A 13,880-nucleotide genomic window follows, 5' to 3' on the forward strand; every position below is an offset into this window, starting at 1 on the left:
TGGTTCTGGGTAAATGTCGTCAGTCACTCCTTCCTCTGGGAAAGCAACGGCAGACAAGCATTTCGCGGCTTTTTTCCCTGGATTGCCCTGGCAGATGCCATAGCATGGCAATCATGGAGCCTGTTTTGCCTTTTGTCACTGTCACCGTATGTGTACTAGATGCCGCTGACAGAGGCGATTCAGCAGCGCTACACAGCAGCATGCTTTTGCTTTTGCATGACAGCAGAGATGGTTATCAGCCATACTGTACCATCTACCAATCCATAAATTGGTAAAAAGATGAGCATGGTTACCAGTCGTTTTGCACCATTTGCTGCTGTCATAAGTGCCCCTGGCTGCTCTTAGCCAGGGGCGCAAAAGCCAAAATTGGGAATGACTCCCAGAGTCAATCCCTCCTTTTTGGTATCTAAAAATAGAATCAGTCCTGTCTAGAATTTGGACAAGTGTATTAGAGAACCACTGTATCATAGAACCAGAGAGCACAGCTGCTCTGTGTCAGATCCAGCAGAAATAATGAGCTGTATGCTATTCACAGGGGGTGCTCCTGCAACAACCCCACCTGTTGATTCCGTTCTTCCCCCAGCCTTCCTGGGCTACCGTAGCATTATCCCCCCACTTGTGTGATGAAGTAATAAAGAATGCAGGAAGAAGACACAGTGACTTGTTAGTAAGAAATGAGTGGAAGGCAGCCTCCAGCTGCTATGAGAGTCCAGACAGGACAGTAAGGAGTGTGGAGGAGAGGAGCCCAGCATCCCTCTGCTAGTCCAGGGGCAATTGAATCTTTTCTTTACACATGAAGGGTGGGGGCTGATGGAGCTCAGCCCCCTGTTGCTATGATGACGATGGTTATCAGCCATACTGTACCATCTACCAGGAAAAATTAGGACCAGGCGCCCTTCATTGACCTCACTGATGCTAGTACGCATGGTTACCAGTCCTTTCGCACTGCCCCATATGCCAATAGGCTGATGATGACGATGGGTATCAGTCTTATTGTACCATCAGCCACCCATAGCGGGGCGGGGGAGCAAGGATATTGGCGTTGAGTGCTGCAGCATCGTGTTTATCTGCAGCATTCAGTAAAGATAGGGTGACATGTAAAAGAGTCAAGAGAGGATTGTTTTCCCTTTCACTTCTGGGGGTGGGGGGGTGCGTAAATTGCCGAGCTATGCCCTGACCCACCGCTGACACTGTGTTTGACCCTAGAAGCATTTGGAACTCAGCAAAGAATGCAAATACTTTCGGAGACTGCAGGAACTGTGGGATAGCTTGAGTCCTCCAGTCCATGAGCGTCCATTTGATTCTTTGGCTTTCCGTTACGTTTGTCACGCAGCAGTGCGCTGAGCCCCTGCTATGGCGTCTGTCTGGAGATTTTTTAAAAATGATTTTGAATTTCATCTTCTGTAACGGAGCGCTGATAGAACAGATTTGCCTGCCCTTACAGCGATCACATCCGCATGGTCCATGCGGGAGCTCTTTCTTTATTTTGATTTTTAACTGCATTGCCACACGTGCTGATCTGAGCTCCACGCTAGGCAAACAGGAAATATTCAAAAGTTCGCGGGGCTTTTCCTGTCTACCTGGCCACTGCATCCGAGTTCAGATTGCTGTCCAGAGCGGTCAGTGGTGCACTGTGGGATACCGCTCGGAGGCCAATACCGTCGATTTGCGGCCACACTAACCCTAATCCGATATGGTAATACCGATATTAGCGCTACTCCTCTCGTTAGGGAGGAGTACAGAAACCGGTTTAAAGAGCCCTTTATACCAATATAAAGGGCCTCTTAGTGTGGACGGGTTTGGCGTTAAATCGGTTTAATGCTCCTAAAACCAGTTTAAACGCGTAGTGTAGACCAGGCCCTAGATGTGTCACCTATACATCCATTTGGCTGCAAAAGCAAAGGTGCAGGCTGCTGCACAATGTGTTAGCGTGCTGTACTACAAACGCCACAAGACCTAGGGCCTGAGCCAAAGCCCACTAGCTCCCACTGCCTTCAATGGATTTTGAATCAAGCCCTTGGTGCGTACAGCTGTGAGTACACCAATTGACTTCATTATACCCACAGTAGTAAGTGGGTACAAGATTGTCAATCCAGTGACTGCTCTTAAAGTCAATCCAGTGCCTGCTGAGGTCAATGGGAATCCTGTTCGATGGCTGTCACGGTTGCCAGGCAGGGGAGTCTCGAGCCCCAACCCTGTAAGGAATTCAATGTGGGCTGAGCTCCTGATGGATCCAGGCCTGGCTTTTGTCCCTGCTTAGAGATGAACTGATACAAATATCAGTACAGAAGCAGGCGATGTTCATAGTGGTTCGTGTCCTGAGCCACTTTCCAAATGCAGTACTTGTTTTAATCCAAACAAATGTCAGCCAAACTCAAAATCCTCTTTCTACAAGTGTCTTCCTGCAATACTCAGCCAAATGTCTATCCTTCCCACTTCTCTCTTGGTCAGGAAAGGGGTTGATGTTATTTAGTGGTGTTTCAACCTTCAGCCAAAACCTTTGCTTTTGATAACCTTTAGCCAAATATTTGTCTCATGTGAGACTATAAGGGCTGGTCTACACTACGGGGGAAAATCGATATAAGATACGCAACTTCAGCTACGTGAATAACGTAGCTGAAGTCGAAGTATCTTATATCGAATTACCTACCGTCCTCACGGCGCGGGATCGATGTCCGTGGCTCCCCATGTCGACTCCGCTACTGCTGTTCGGGTTGGTGGAGTTCCGGAGTCGACAGGAGCGCGTTTGGGGATCGATATATTGCGTCTAGATGAGACGCGATATATCGATCCCTGAGAAATCGATTGCTACCCGCCGATACGGTGGGTAGTGAAGACGTACCCTAAGCCTACCAACAGAAAAACCAGCTTTTCCTCTAGGTCAATAAATAGTGTCTCTCATCACAGCTAAAAAACCCCTCTCTCCTTTCATTCTATGCTGGATTGGATTCCCTAAAAGTAAATTCTTCCTTTGATGCTTACTGACTTGGTTAATTTCTTCTGCTCTGCACCATTCACTTCAAGTGCTGCAATTTTTATTTATTCTTTCCAGAAAGTACTTAAATAGTAACAGATGTTATTTAATTTAACCTCTACAAATTATTAAGTAGAGTTGGTCAAATATTTTACAAATGGAATGTTTCTCTATGGAAAAATGCCATTTCATCAAAATCAAAACTTGCTGCAGGAACATGTTGATTTTGACAAAATTTGGTTTAAAAAAATCAAAACTGTTTTAAAAGTGTCAACGTTTTCAGAACGGAACATTTGAAACTTTCATTTCAAAACTATTTTTCATTTCAAAATGTATTAAAAATAATTTGGAAAAAAGTTGAAATAAAAATAAAGCAGTTTGATTGACCCAAAATAATTTTTTTTCTAAATATTTCATGTTCTGGGAAATTTCAGGTTTTTCATTCTGATTTGAAATAATTTTTTTTCAAAATGTCAGAATTCCTCATGGAATGGAAATTCCAGTCCCTCACCAATTCTGTTTATAAGCTTTTGTGTAGATGATAAGGCTATGATATAGACAGATGGTATCAATTTTGCATAGCTGGTAATAATCTTCTATAGATAGTCTTGTATAGATGGTAAGAGAGACCCTGTACTTGGACACCGTAATAGGGAAATATTTTAATCTCTATAGCTAGGATTCTGCTAGCCTCACACAGTGCTATTTTCTCATAGTAGCTGAAGACTATATTGTCCAATGCTCTTGCACTAATATTACAATATTAACACAACAGCTAGAGGTGAACATGAAATGAGAAAGCCACCATTTATTCCCCACTCAACATTGCTGCTCATCACCTCCTCTGTTTCTTACACAGTATGTTTTAATAAAAGCAGCAAAGAGTCCTGTGGCACCTTACAGACTAACAGACGTATTGGAGCATGGGTTTTCATGGGTGAATACCCACTTCATCGTTGCATCCAACGAAGTGGGAATTCACCCACGAAAGCTCATGCTCTAATATGTCTATTAGTCTGTAAGGTGCCACAGGACTCTTTGATGCTTTTACAGATCCAGACTAACACAGCTACCCCTCTGATATATGTTTTAATCGTGTTTTTAACTGTGTTGATATTACACTGCCACAAGGAGTATGTCCCTATGAAAGGATTAGCTAAGAAAGGAAAAAATTCTATTCTTACAGTAGTGCTAGAGGTCCAGACGGAAATCAAGGCCCAGTGTGTTAGGTGCTGTACATACAGATAATAAAAGAGCATCCCTTCCCCCAAACCGCTTGCGATCTAAATAAACAAACGGACAAAGGAAGTGTTGGTGTCCCCATTTTCCAGCTCGATAACTGAGGCATCAAGAGATGACCCAGATTTTTAAAAGAGATCAGCTCCCATTTAAGCTCCAGAGTAAGTGGCCAGATTTTCAAAACAGTTCAGCAGATTGGGTATTGATTGAGCTCTTATGAAAATCTAGCCATAAGCGTCAAACTGGGAGCTGCAAAGGGCTAAGGACTTCTGAAGAATCTGGCCCTTATTCAGGTGCCTCTGAGAGCCAAGCTCTTTTGAAAAATCTGGCCTCAATTATGCGTGGTGGGCACTTGAAAATCTCTCCCTAAATTATTTGCTTAAGGTCAGATGGGAAGCCAGCGGCACAGCTCAGAACCATACCCAGGTTTTGTTTATATTAATAGGCAGCAGGTTTAAAACAAGCAAAAGGAAGTATTTCGTCACACAACCCACAGTCAACATGTGGAACTCTTTGCCAGAGGATGTGGTGAAGGCCAAGACTATAATAGGGGTTCAAAAAAGAACTAGATAATTTCATGGAGGATAGGTTCATCAATGGCTATTAGCCAGGATGGGCAGGGATGGTGTCCCTACCCTCTGTTTGCCAGAAGCTGGGAATGGGCAAAATGGGATGGATCACTTGATGATTACCTGTTCTGTTCATTCCCTCTGGGGCACCTGGCATTGGCCACTGTTGGAAGACAGGATACTGGGCTAGACCAACCTTTGGTCTGACCCAGTATGGCCATTCTTATGTTCTTATTCATCCAGTGCATTAAGCGAAAGGCCATCCTCCTCTCTAGAAGTTTCCTTTCCTATCAGCAGAATAGAAAGACCAGACCAGGAAGATTCAATTTGTCAAAAGGGACCTTAGCTAGTTAAACAGAAATCACCTCAGTCAGCCCATGAGGTTCATATTACCTTATTACCTTATACTGCAACAGACATAATGCATTGTTTTCTCACAAATTAATTTCATAACAACTGCTAAGCAATATTGTTTGGCTGGATTATAAAGGGCCAGAAGACTTTGAAAGGCTATTCCATTTTTTGTTGTTTTTAAAAGTAATATGTTCCTGTACAAAGTTAGCAGCAGAGCAGTAATAGTACAAGGTCAGTGATAAACTTATTATAAGAATATTACACTTCGTAATGATCTGAACTTTAAAAAAATCCATTTTCCATTTCAGAAATGAGAGAGCTCAATTTCTGCCCACATTTCATTTGTTTCAAGGCAGAGATTGGAAATGGTATCAATTTTCTGCCAGCATATTAAAACACGTTTTTATTAACAAGTAATTTTACGAAGTCTGGGGAACCAGCAGCAAATGCTTCCAGAAAGCTGAAAATATATTTTGGATTCCTTTGAATAAAGATGATAAAACGGCTGCAAAATGATTTTTCGTGCTTTTCCCTTTTAATACCACTGCACAAGATAGAAGAACTGCTACAAAAGTCTGCAACTGAAAGTTATCTCAGATCTCTTTTCACCTCAAACAGTTTATGAGGTAAGGATTATATGGGTGAAAAGAGACTCCAAGGATCTTTTTCTTCAGCTAAAATGATCTAACAAAAGATAGCAAATCTCTTTGCTAGCTTAACAAACCCAAATGAAATTCAGACATGGGTCCGCACACAGGGATGGTCAATACCATTTTTATGCTGGTATAGGTTGTTTAGGGATGTGGGTTTTTTTTTACCAATGCAATTAAACCAGACAACTCCTTGTATGGACACAGTTATACCAGTATAAAGATGACAGAGGGCTGGAGAAAATGCCTTGCAGGGAAATACTTAAACAGCCCAATCTTTTCACTCATCAGAAAAGAACACTGACTGGTGACTTGTTTACACTGTACAAAGTACCACTACAGGAAGAAAATACCAGGTATTAAAGAGCTCTAATCTAGCAGAGAAAGTCATAACAAGAACTGATGGCAGGAAGCTAAAGCCAAACAAACGGAAATTAGAAATAAAACACAAAATTTTAATAGTGATGGTGATTAGCAATTGAAACAAACTATCAAGGGAAGTGGTGGATTTCTCCATTGCTTGATGTCTTCAAATCAAGACTGGATGCCTTTCTTTGAGATGTGCTTTAGTCAAACACTCAGGTTATTAGGCTCAGTACAGAGGTAACTGGATGAAATGTAGTGGCCTGTGATATACAGGAGATCACACTTGATGATCTAATGATCCCTTCTGGACTTAAACTATGACTCTATATATCTTTTTCTCCTTCTCATACAGAAATAAGCGATATCAGGATAAGCATATTTATATGGTACAACTGCACCAACACTAGGGGTTGTACCATTCTCACTATATCTCTATGGTTAATGCAGTACAACGTGTGTGTTTAGTACAAGGCCACGGTTGCAGTCCCGGAGTTTTCCTGAGTTCATGGATTCTGGATACAAGTACTCGATACAAAACTCTCCATAGAAAGAGTTCAAGTTCAGAATTTTCAAAAAGCCACACACGCCCAACTGGTGTATGGGTGCTCTAACAGGGCCACCACCTATTTGGGTGCTAAAGGAACGTTTAGAAGAGGTGAAAACAAAGCACGTGGGGGATGTGGGGCTAGAGTACAGTAAAGGAGTTGGGTTCTCAAAGGACATTCGAGAGCTAAAAGCTGCCACATGCTAAGCTTGGTGTAGCTGATTTAGTCCTGTCATAACCATGGTTAGGCCAGGAGATATACATCGATACCAGCTGCTTTTTACTTGCTCTGTTCAGCACACATCTGGAAAACCCACTCCAGAATGATTTTTAAAAATAGAGGGGAGAAATTGTGCATATCTCTGTGGACTCAACAATCCAGCAGGAGCAAGCTGTAGCTATGGCCTGGTCTACACTAGGACTTTAATTCGAATTTAGCAGCGTTAATTCGAACTAACCGCTCAACCGTCCACACCAGGAAGCCATTTAATTCGAACTAGAGGGCTCGTTAGTTCGAATTTGGTACTCCACCCCGGCAGGTGGAGTAATGCTACATTCGACATGGCTAGCTCGAATTAGGCTAGGTGTGGATGCAAATCGAACTTAGTAGCTCCGGGAGCTATCCCACAGTGCACCACTGTGTTGACGCTCTGGACAGCAGTCCGAGCTTGGATTCTCTGACCAGCGACACAGGAAATGACCCGGGAAAATTTGAATTAATTTTCCTGTCTGGGCACTTTGAATCTGACGTCCTGGCTGGACATCGGGGCGAGCTCCGCAGCACCTGCAACGATGCAGAGCTCTCCAGCAGAGGAGTTCATGTTATCTGTGAATAGAAAGAGGGACCCAGCATAGACTGACTGGGAACTCTTCGATCTGATCGGTGTGTGGGGCGAGGAGTCTGTGCTTTCGGAGCTGCGCTCCAAAACACGGAATGCGAAGACCTACGAGAAGGTCTCCAAAGCCATGAGAGACAGAGGATACAGGCGGGATGCAACGCAGCGCCGCGTGAAAATCAAGGACCCCAGACAAGGCTACCAAAAAATCAAAGCGGCAAATGGACGCTACGGAGCCTGCCACCACTGCCCCACCAGTGACCGTGGACTCTGACGATGGGACAGTGTCGACGGCCAGTTCCTCGGTGATGTTCGCGGACGGGGAAGATGAGGAAGGGTTTTTGGAGGACGAGGCAGGCGAGAGCGCTTACAACGCTGGTTTCCCCGACAGCCAGGATCTATTCATCACCGTCACGGAGATCCCCCAACAACCCTCCCCGGCCATTAACCCGGACCCTGAATCAGGGGAAGGAGCAGTCGGTAAGTGCTTTAACCATGTTAACTTTTATTCTTAATATAACAGGAATCTTAACTGTGTGAAAAGGAGGACTCTCTATATATGGGGATAGAACAGAAATCATCCTTGGAGATCTCCACGAAGCTCTCCTTGCGTTAATCGAAAAGCATCAGCAGGAGGTTCCTGAGGAGAGCTGCCTTATTGGGTGCTCCGTGGTAGCACAGTTTTCCGCGCAAGGCTTTCATGAGGTACTCAGGGAGCACTGCCTCCCCGAGCACAGCTGCATCAGGCCCTGGTTCGTGCTAGCTTTCACGCAGCATGCGCTCTCTATCTCCTTCAGTGACCCTCCTCGGGGTGATTTCGCTCGGAGACTCCTGCATCTAACTAGGTTAATTACTGTAATTTTACGCCTGGTCCAAAGTATTTTTAAAAAATCTACGGACAGACGGCATAGCACAGACTCAGCACGCAGCTGCGTGACGAGCGTAACGGAAAGCCAAAGAATATAATGGACGCTCATGGAGGGAGGGGGGAATGAGGACGCAAGGTATCCCACAGTTCCTGCTGTCTCCGAAAAGTATTTGCATTCTTGGATGAGCTCCAAATGCTTCTAGGGTCAAACACAGTGTCTGCGGTGGGTCAGGGCATAGTTCGGCAATTTGCGCACACACCCCACCCACCACCAGAAGTGAAAACAATCCTCTGTTGACTCTTTTACATGTCACCCTATCTTTACTGAATGCTGCAGATAGACGCGATGGTGCAGCACTCAACACCAACATCCTTGCTCCCCCACGCTATGGATGGCTGATGGTACAAAACGATGGAAATCCGTCCTCATCATCAGCCTATTGGCACATGGGGCAGTGCAAAAGGGCTGGTAACCATGCCGACTAGCATCAGTAAGGTCGATCAAGGGCGCCTGTCCCTAATTTTTCATGGCAGATGGTGCAATATGGCTGGTAACCGTCCTCATCATTGCAACAGGGGGCTGAGCTCCATCAGCGCCCACCCTTCATTGTAAATAAAAGATTCAATTGCCCCTGGACTAGCAGAGGGATGATGGGCTCCTTCATCCACACTCCTTAATGTCCTGCCTGGACTATCATTGAAGCTGGAGGCTTCCTTCCAGTCATTTCTCACAAACAAGTCACTGTGTCTTATTCCTGCATTCTTTATTACTTCATCACACAAGTGGGGGGACAATGGTATGGTAGCCCAGGAAGGCTGGGGTAAGAACGGAATGAACAGGTGGTGTTGTTGCAGGAGCACCCCCTGTGAATAGCATACAGCTCATAATTTATGCAGGATCAGACACAGAGCAGCTGAGCTCTCTGGTTCTATGATACAGTGGTTCTCTAGTACACTTGCCCATAATCTAGGCAGGACTGATTCTATTTTTAGATACCAAAAAGGAGGGATTGACTCAGGGAGTCATTCCCAATTTTTGCTTTTGCGCCCCTGGCTGCTCGGCCAGGGGCACTTATGACAGCCCCAAATGGGGCAGTGCAAAAGGACAGGTAACCATGCCCACCTGTTCATCTTATTACCAATTTATGGTATGGTTGATGGTACAATATGGCTGGTAACCATCTCTGCTGTCATGCAAAAGCAAAAGCATGCTGCTGTGTAGCGCTGCTGGCCCGCCTCTGTCAGCGGCATCTAGTACACATACGGTGACATACACAAAAGGCAAAACAGTGTCCATGGTTGCCACGCTATGGCGTATGCCAGGGCAATTCTGGGAAAACGGGCTTGAAATGATTGTCTGCCATTGCTTTCCCGGAGGAAGGAATGACTGGCGACATTTACCCAGAATCCACTGCGAAAATGATTTCTGCCCCAGCAGGCACAGGGGTCTCAACCCAGAATTCACAGAGACAGCCTAGACTCAGTTAATTGTTCGCAAAAATGTATCTTTGCAAGGAATTCACTCCCTGTTTCCCATCTCACAGCTTCCACTGTCTCCAGACCTGCCACAGCATCCCCCTCGCAGAGGCTGGCGAAGATTAGGCAGCGAAAGAAAAAGACAAGGGACAAGATGTTCGAGGAACGTATGGGCTGCTACCTAGCAGAGGCGGACCAGCAGAGCCAGTGGAGGGAGACCGTCTCTCTGGGCCAGCGCTCACACAGCGAACGGGAGGAGAGGTGGCGTGAGGAAGACAAGCAGGCGACTCAAACAATGCTTGGACTAGTGAGGGAGCAAACGGACACGCTCAGGCGCCTTGTGGATGTTCTGCAGGACCGCAGGAGGACAGAGCCCCCCTGCAGTGTATCTGCAACCGCCCTCCCCCGCCACAAAGTCCCATACCCCCCTCACCGAAAATAATCAGGAGGAGGGGCGGCCGGGGACGTGAATACTGTCACTGCACCACAGCAGAGTGCTCAAGTACCCAAAAGCTCTCATACCGTACATTTGCCGAAGTCCTTCACTTCCAGACTCACAGTAGTCCCAATCCCAGTCCCATCCCCTAAATGTCTACTTAATTAATAAAAATGATTTGCTGTTAATTACTGTTTCCGTTATGTTTTTTCAAAGAAGACTGTGTTCGAATGGGGGGCGTGGGGAAGGGGGTGGTTAATTGCATAGGACAGTCACCTTTCCCAGGGTACAGACACGGGGGCAGGATCAGCAGCGGGTCACACACACGGTGCAGTCAGTAGGCAACCTGGTCGGTTTTTGGAGGTGGTTTCCAGGATCTGTGTGGGCGGGGGAGATGTGACTTTGCAGCGGGGGAGGGCGGTTTCAGATCTTATACAGCGGTCCTTGTCCTGGACCGCTGAGTCACGCAGCTGAGGAATCTGTATCCGTCCTCCTCCACCACAAGGTCACATATCCGCCCGCACACAGAATTCCATAAAGAGGGATGGCAGGCTCCGTTGAAAGAAGCCTTCCGGCACTGCGGACCGCTCTAGGAGCAGGAGCCTGTCATTCCTTGAGTTTAGAGGCGGTCTTTACATCACCGCACACCCTACCCAGCACAGCCTGCGTCCCAGTTTCAACCCTTTCACGAAAAGTCATGAATAAAGAAACCTTTGTTAAGTAATAATGGGACATGTATTTTATTTTTACACGTGTGCTGGAAGTGGGGGTAACGGGGTGAACGGGGTATGTAACCGAAGAGGAGAGTCAACAGTCAGTGGGTAAAGAAACAGGGGCAGGTTCAGCTTCTCTGTAAAGAAACTGAACAGTCACAGGTCACGCTGCTCGCTGCTCGCTGGTATTTGAAGAGTTCTTTGTCGCTGTCCCAGGCGCCTGTATAGGGCTTCATGAACAAGTGCATTAGCGGGCAGGTTGGGTCCCCGAGGATGACTATAGGCATCTGCACATCCACAACAGTTATTTCGTGGTCCGGGAAGAAACTACCTTCCTGCAGGCGTCTGAGCAGCCCACAGTTCCTGAAAACACACGCATCATGAACCTTGCCCGGCCACCCGATGTTGATGTTTGTAAAACGTCCCCTATGGTCCCCCAGTGCTTGCAGCACCATTGAAAAGTAGCCCAATTTCTCAGCAGCTGACTGTGGAAGACGTGGACGATAAAGTGCGAGGAGGAGAAAACGGCGATGATCGCAGCGGGCTCCGTGCTTGCAGTGCTGTGGCGTCCGCGCTGTCACTGACCAGAAAAGTGCACGAACAGATTGCCCGCAGGCGCTTTCACGGAGGGAGGGAGGGAGGTTGTGATTGACAGTTCAATGAAGACACTTACCCAAAACCACCCTCGACACATTTCTCCCCCCAGCAGGCATTGGGGGCTCTACCCAGCATTCAAATGGGCAGCGGGGACTGCGGGAACTGTGGGATAGCTTCCCACAGTGCACCGCTTCCAAAGTCGACGCTGGCCCCGTGAATGTGGACTCAGAAATTCGAATTAGTGTATTTAGTATGGATACACAAATTCGACTTCATAAGGTCGAATCCACAAATTCAAACTAAGTTGATTCGAAATAGTCTTGTAGTGTAGACAAGGCCTATGAGGCATGGAAGCCAAGACAGGGCCGGAGAGCTGCATTGCACACACAGAGGGAGAGGCATTGAGGTTACTGCAGTTCACCCTGGAGGCTACAGCCACACTGGAGCACTATCTTAGGGCACTATATTATGAGGAAACCACTGGAAAGGCTGGTCCTGGCTCAGAGATGGAGGAGAGGCCCTTACCTTCCAAGCATGTTTGATGAGCCAAGGAGGATCTTCTCTGTGAAGCATAGGTCATTCAAAGGGCAGTTTCAACCTAGAAGACACCATGCACCTCTGATGAGTAAGGAGTGCAAAGGGAGCAAGAGAAGGTAACACCATACCCGCTTGCTCCCCATCAAAGACACTAACTGCCCTGGTGCAGAAAGCCACAGTGGATACCACTGGCATTGGGCAATCTGTTACTCCTATTACCCGGAGGATGTCCTCAGTGCCATGGTGGAATGAGTCTCCTGATGGAAATATTCTCTTCATAAACCTTTCTAGCAATCAGGTTTGATTTGGTGACTTCTCTCTGCAAGGAAAAGGGCTAGGAACTTAGGTTGAAATCCTGGTCCCATTCAACTCAGCAGTAGAACTCCCACTGACTTCAACAGGGCCTCAGGGCAGGTCTAGCAAACCCCTGCAAAGTTCCTAGTTACAAAGTCAGTAACTTTTGAAGCGAGACATTAACCATCAAAATTCTGGTTTGTGCACCAGATCTCAGCTAGGAAAGTTTCATTTCTCTACTACTTTCTGTCCTTTTGCTACAAAGTGAGGAGAGAAAAAGAAGATTTTTGAACCCTGGAGTCCACTATATCTGATAAAACCTTGTCTACTTCATGTAAAAAAAATAATCAAGTTTATAACAGAAACTCCATTGCAAACTTCACAATGAGACAAAGGCCATTGTTCAATCTTGTGCTTCCTCTTCATAACAAACCTTTATGGCAGAATCTATGCAACAAGAACAGAAATTTGCTTCTGGTTTTGATCAACATCAATAGCTGTCTCTGAAAATAAATTCTAACCTTGACATTACTTAGTTCAATATTTTTCTCTCAGATCAATAATTCTCAATGTGGCCCCCAAACCAGAGGTCAAAATCAGTTTAATCTTCACCTCTGTTGTTTGCCTGCTTTGACATCAGAGGTCAACCAGTGCTGCTGTTATTCACCCCTAACTTTTTGCTTTTAATTTGTCAATCTTCATTTGAAGTCTTAATCTTCACCTTCCAGGATCGATAACTAGTGTTGTTAGTCACTCATGTCATCAAACACCTTTGTAACCAACTGGGACTGTGATATGAAATAAATAGAAAATAAGTGCTACCTATAAGTTATGCCTTTTCTACCACCACTCTACAATGGCTTTGATCTCAACATGAAATAATGTCAAAAATCCATGGCACTATTAATAAAAACAGTCTTAGCAATTAACCTATACACTGACTTCTGTTTTGGTCAACAACCAGTGTCATTGTCCTCTGGGAACAAAATTGGTATTAATCTGATTCCGCTTGGTTACTATATACCTTTTTTGGATCAATAAATCCTGATGGACAGGAAATATTCATTTTAACACACATACATGGTACCACCAAGCCACCTTAATGTACTGATCTGACTCCCATTTGAATTCATATAGGTCCAAATTCAGTAACATGTTTATGCACATGTTTAACTTTAAGCATGTAATTACTTAAGTCCACACGTATTTAGCAACAAACTTTGGCTACAATTTTAGGATTTGGGCTCCTAATTCCCTTAGATGCCTTTGTGCTTATGTTCTTTGACTTAAACATGAGTTGGGCCGTATTTGCTATAGCAAAGAGGTTGAAACCAGCATGGGCTGTGCTGCAGGTTCTCATTTTAGCAACTTTGGTTCAGTCATAATGAATTTACAAACTAATCAAATGATCCAGAGTCCTGTGGCAC

At 45.5% G+C, this 13,880-nt stretch overlaps 1 long non-coding RNA gene across 1 annotated transcript in view; it reads right to left on the reverse strand.

Annotated features, from left to right (window-relative positions):
* LOC123377038 overlaps window positions 1-12,222 on the reverse strand; it is a 64,767-nt gene extending 52,545 nt beyond the window's left edge. The window contains exon 1 of the long non-coding RNA XR_006582046.1: window positions 12,148-12,222. This is a non-coding gene — a long non-coding RNA (uncharacterized LOC123377038). The remainder of the gene's footprint in view (window positions 1-12,147) is intronic.
* Between the last annotated feature and the right edge of the window lie 1,658 nt (window positions 12,223-13,880).

This window comes from Mauremys mutica, chromosome 9 (genome assembly GCF_020497125.1).
Source record: "Mauremys mutica isolate MM-2020 ecotype Southern chromosome 9, ASM2049712v1, whole genome shotgun sequence".
Lineage (NCBI taxonomy): Eukaryota > Metazoa > Chordata > Testudines > Geoemydidae > Mauremys > Mauremys mutica.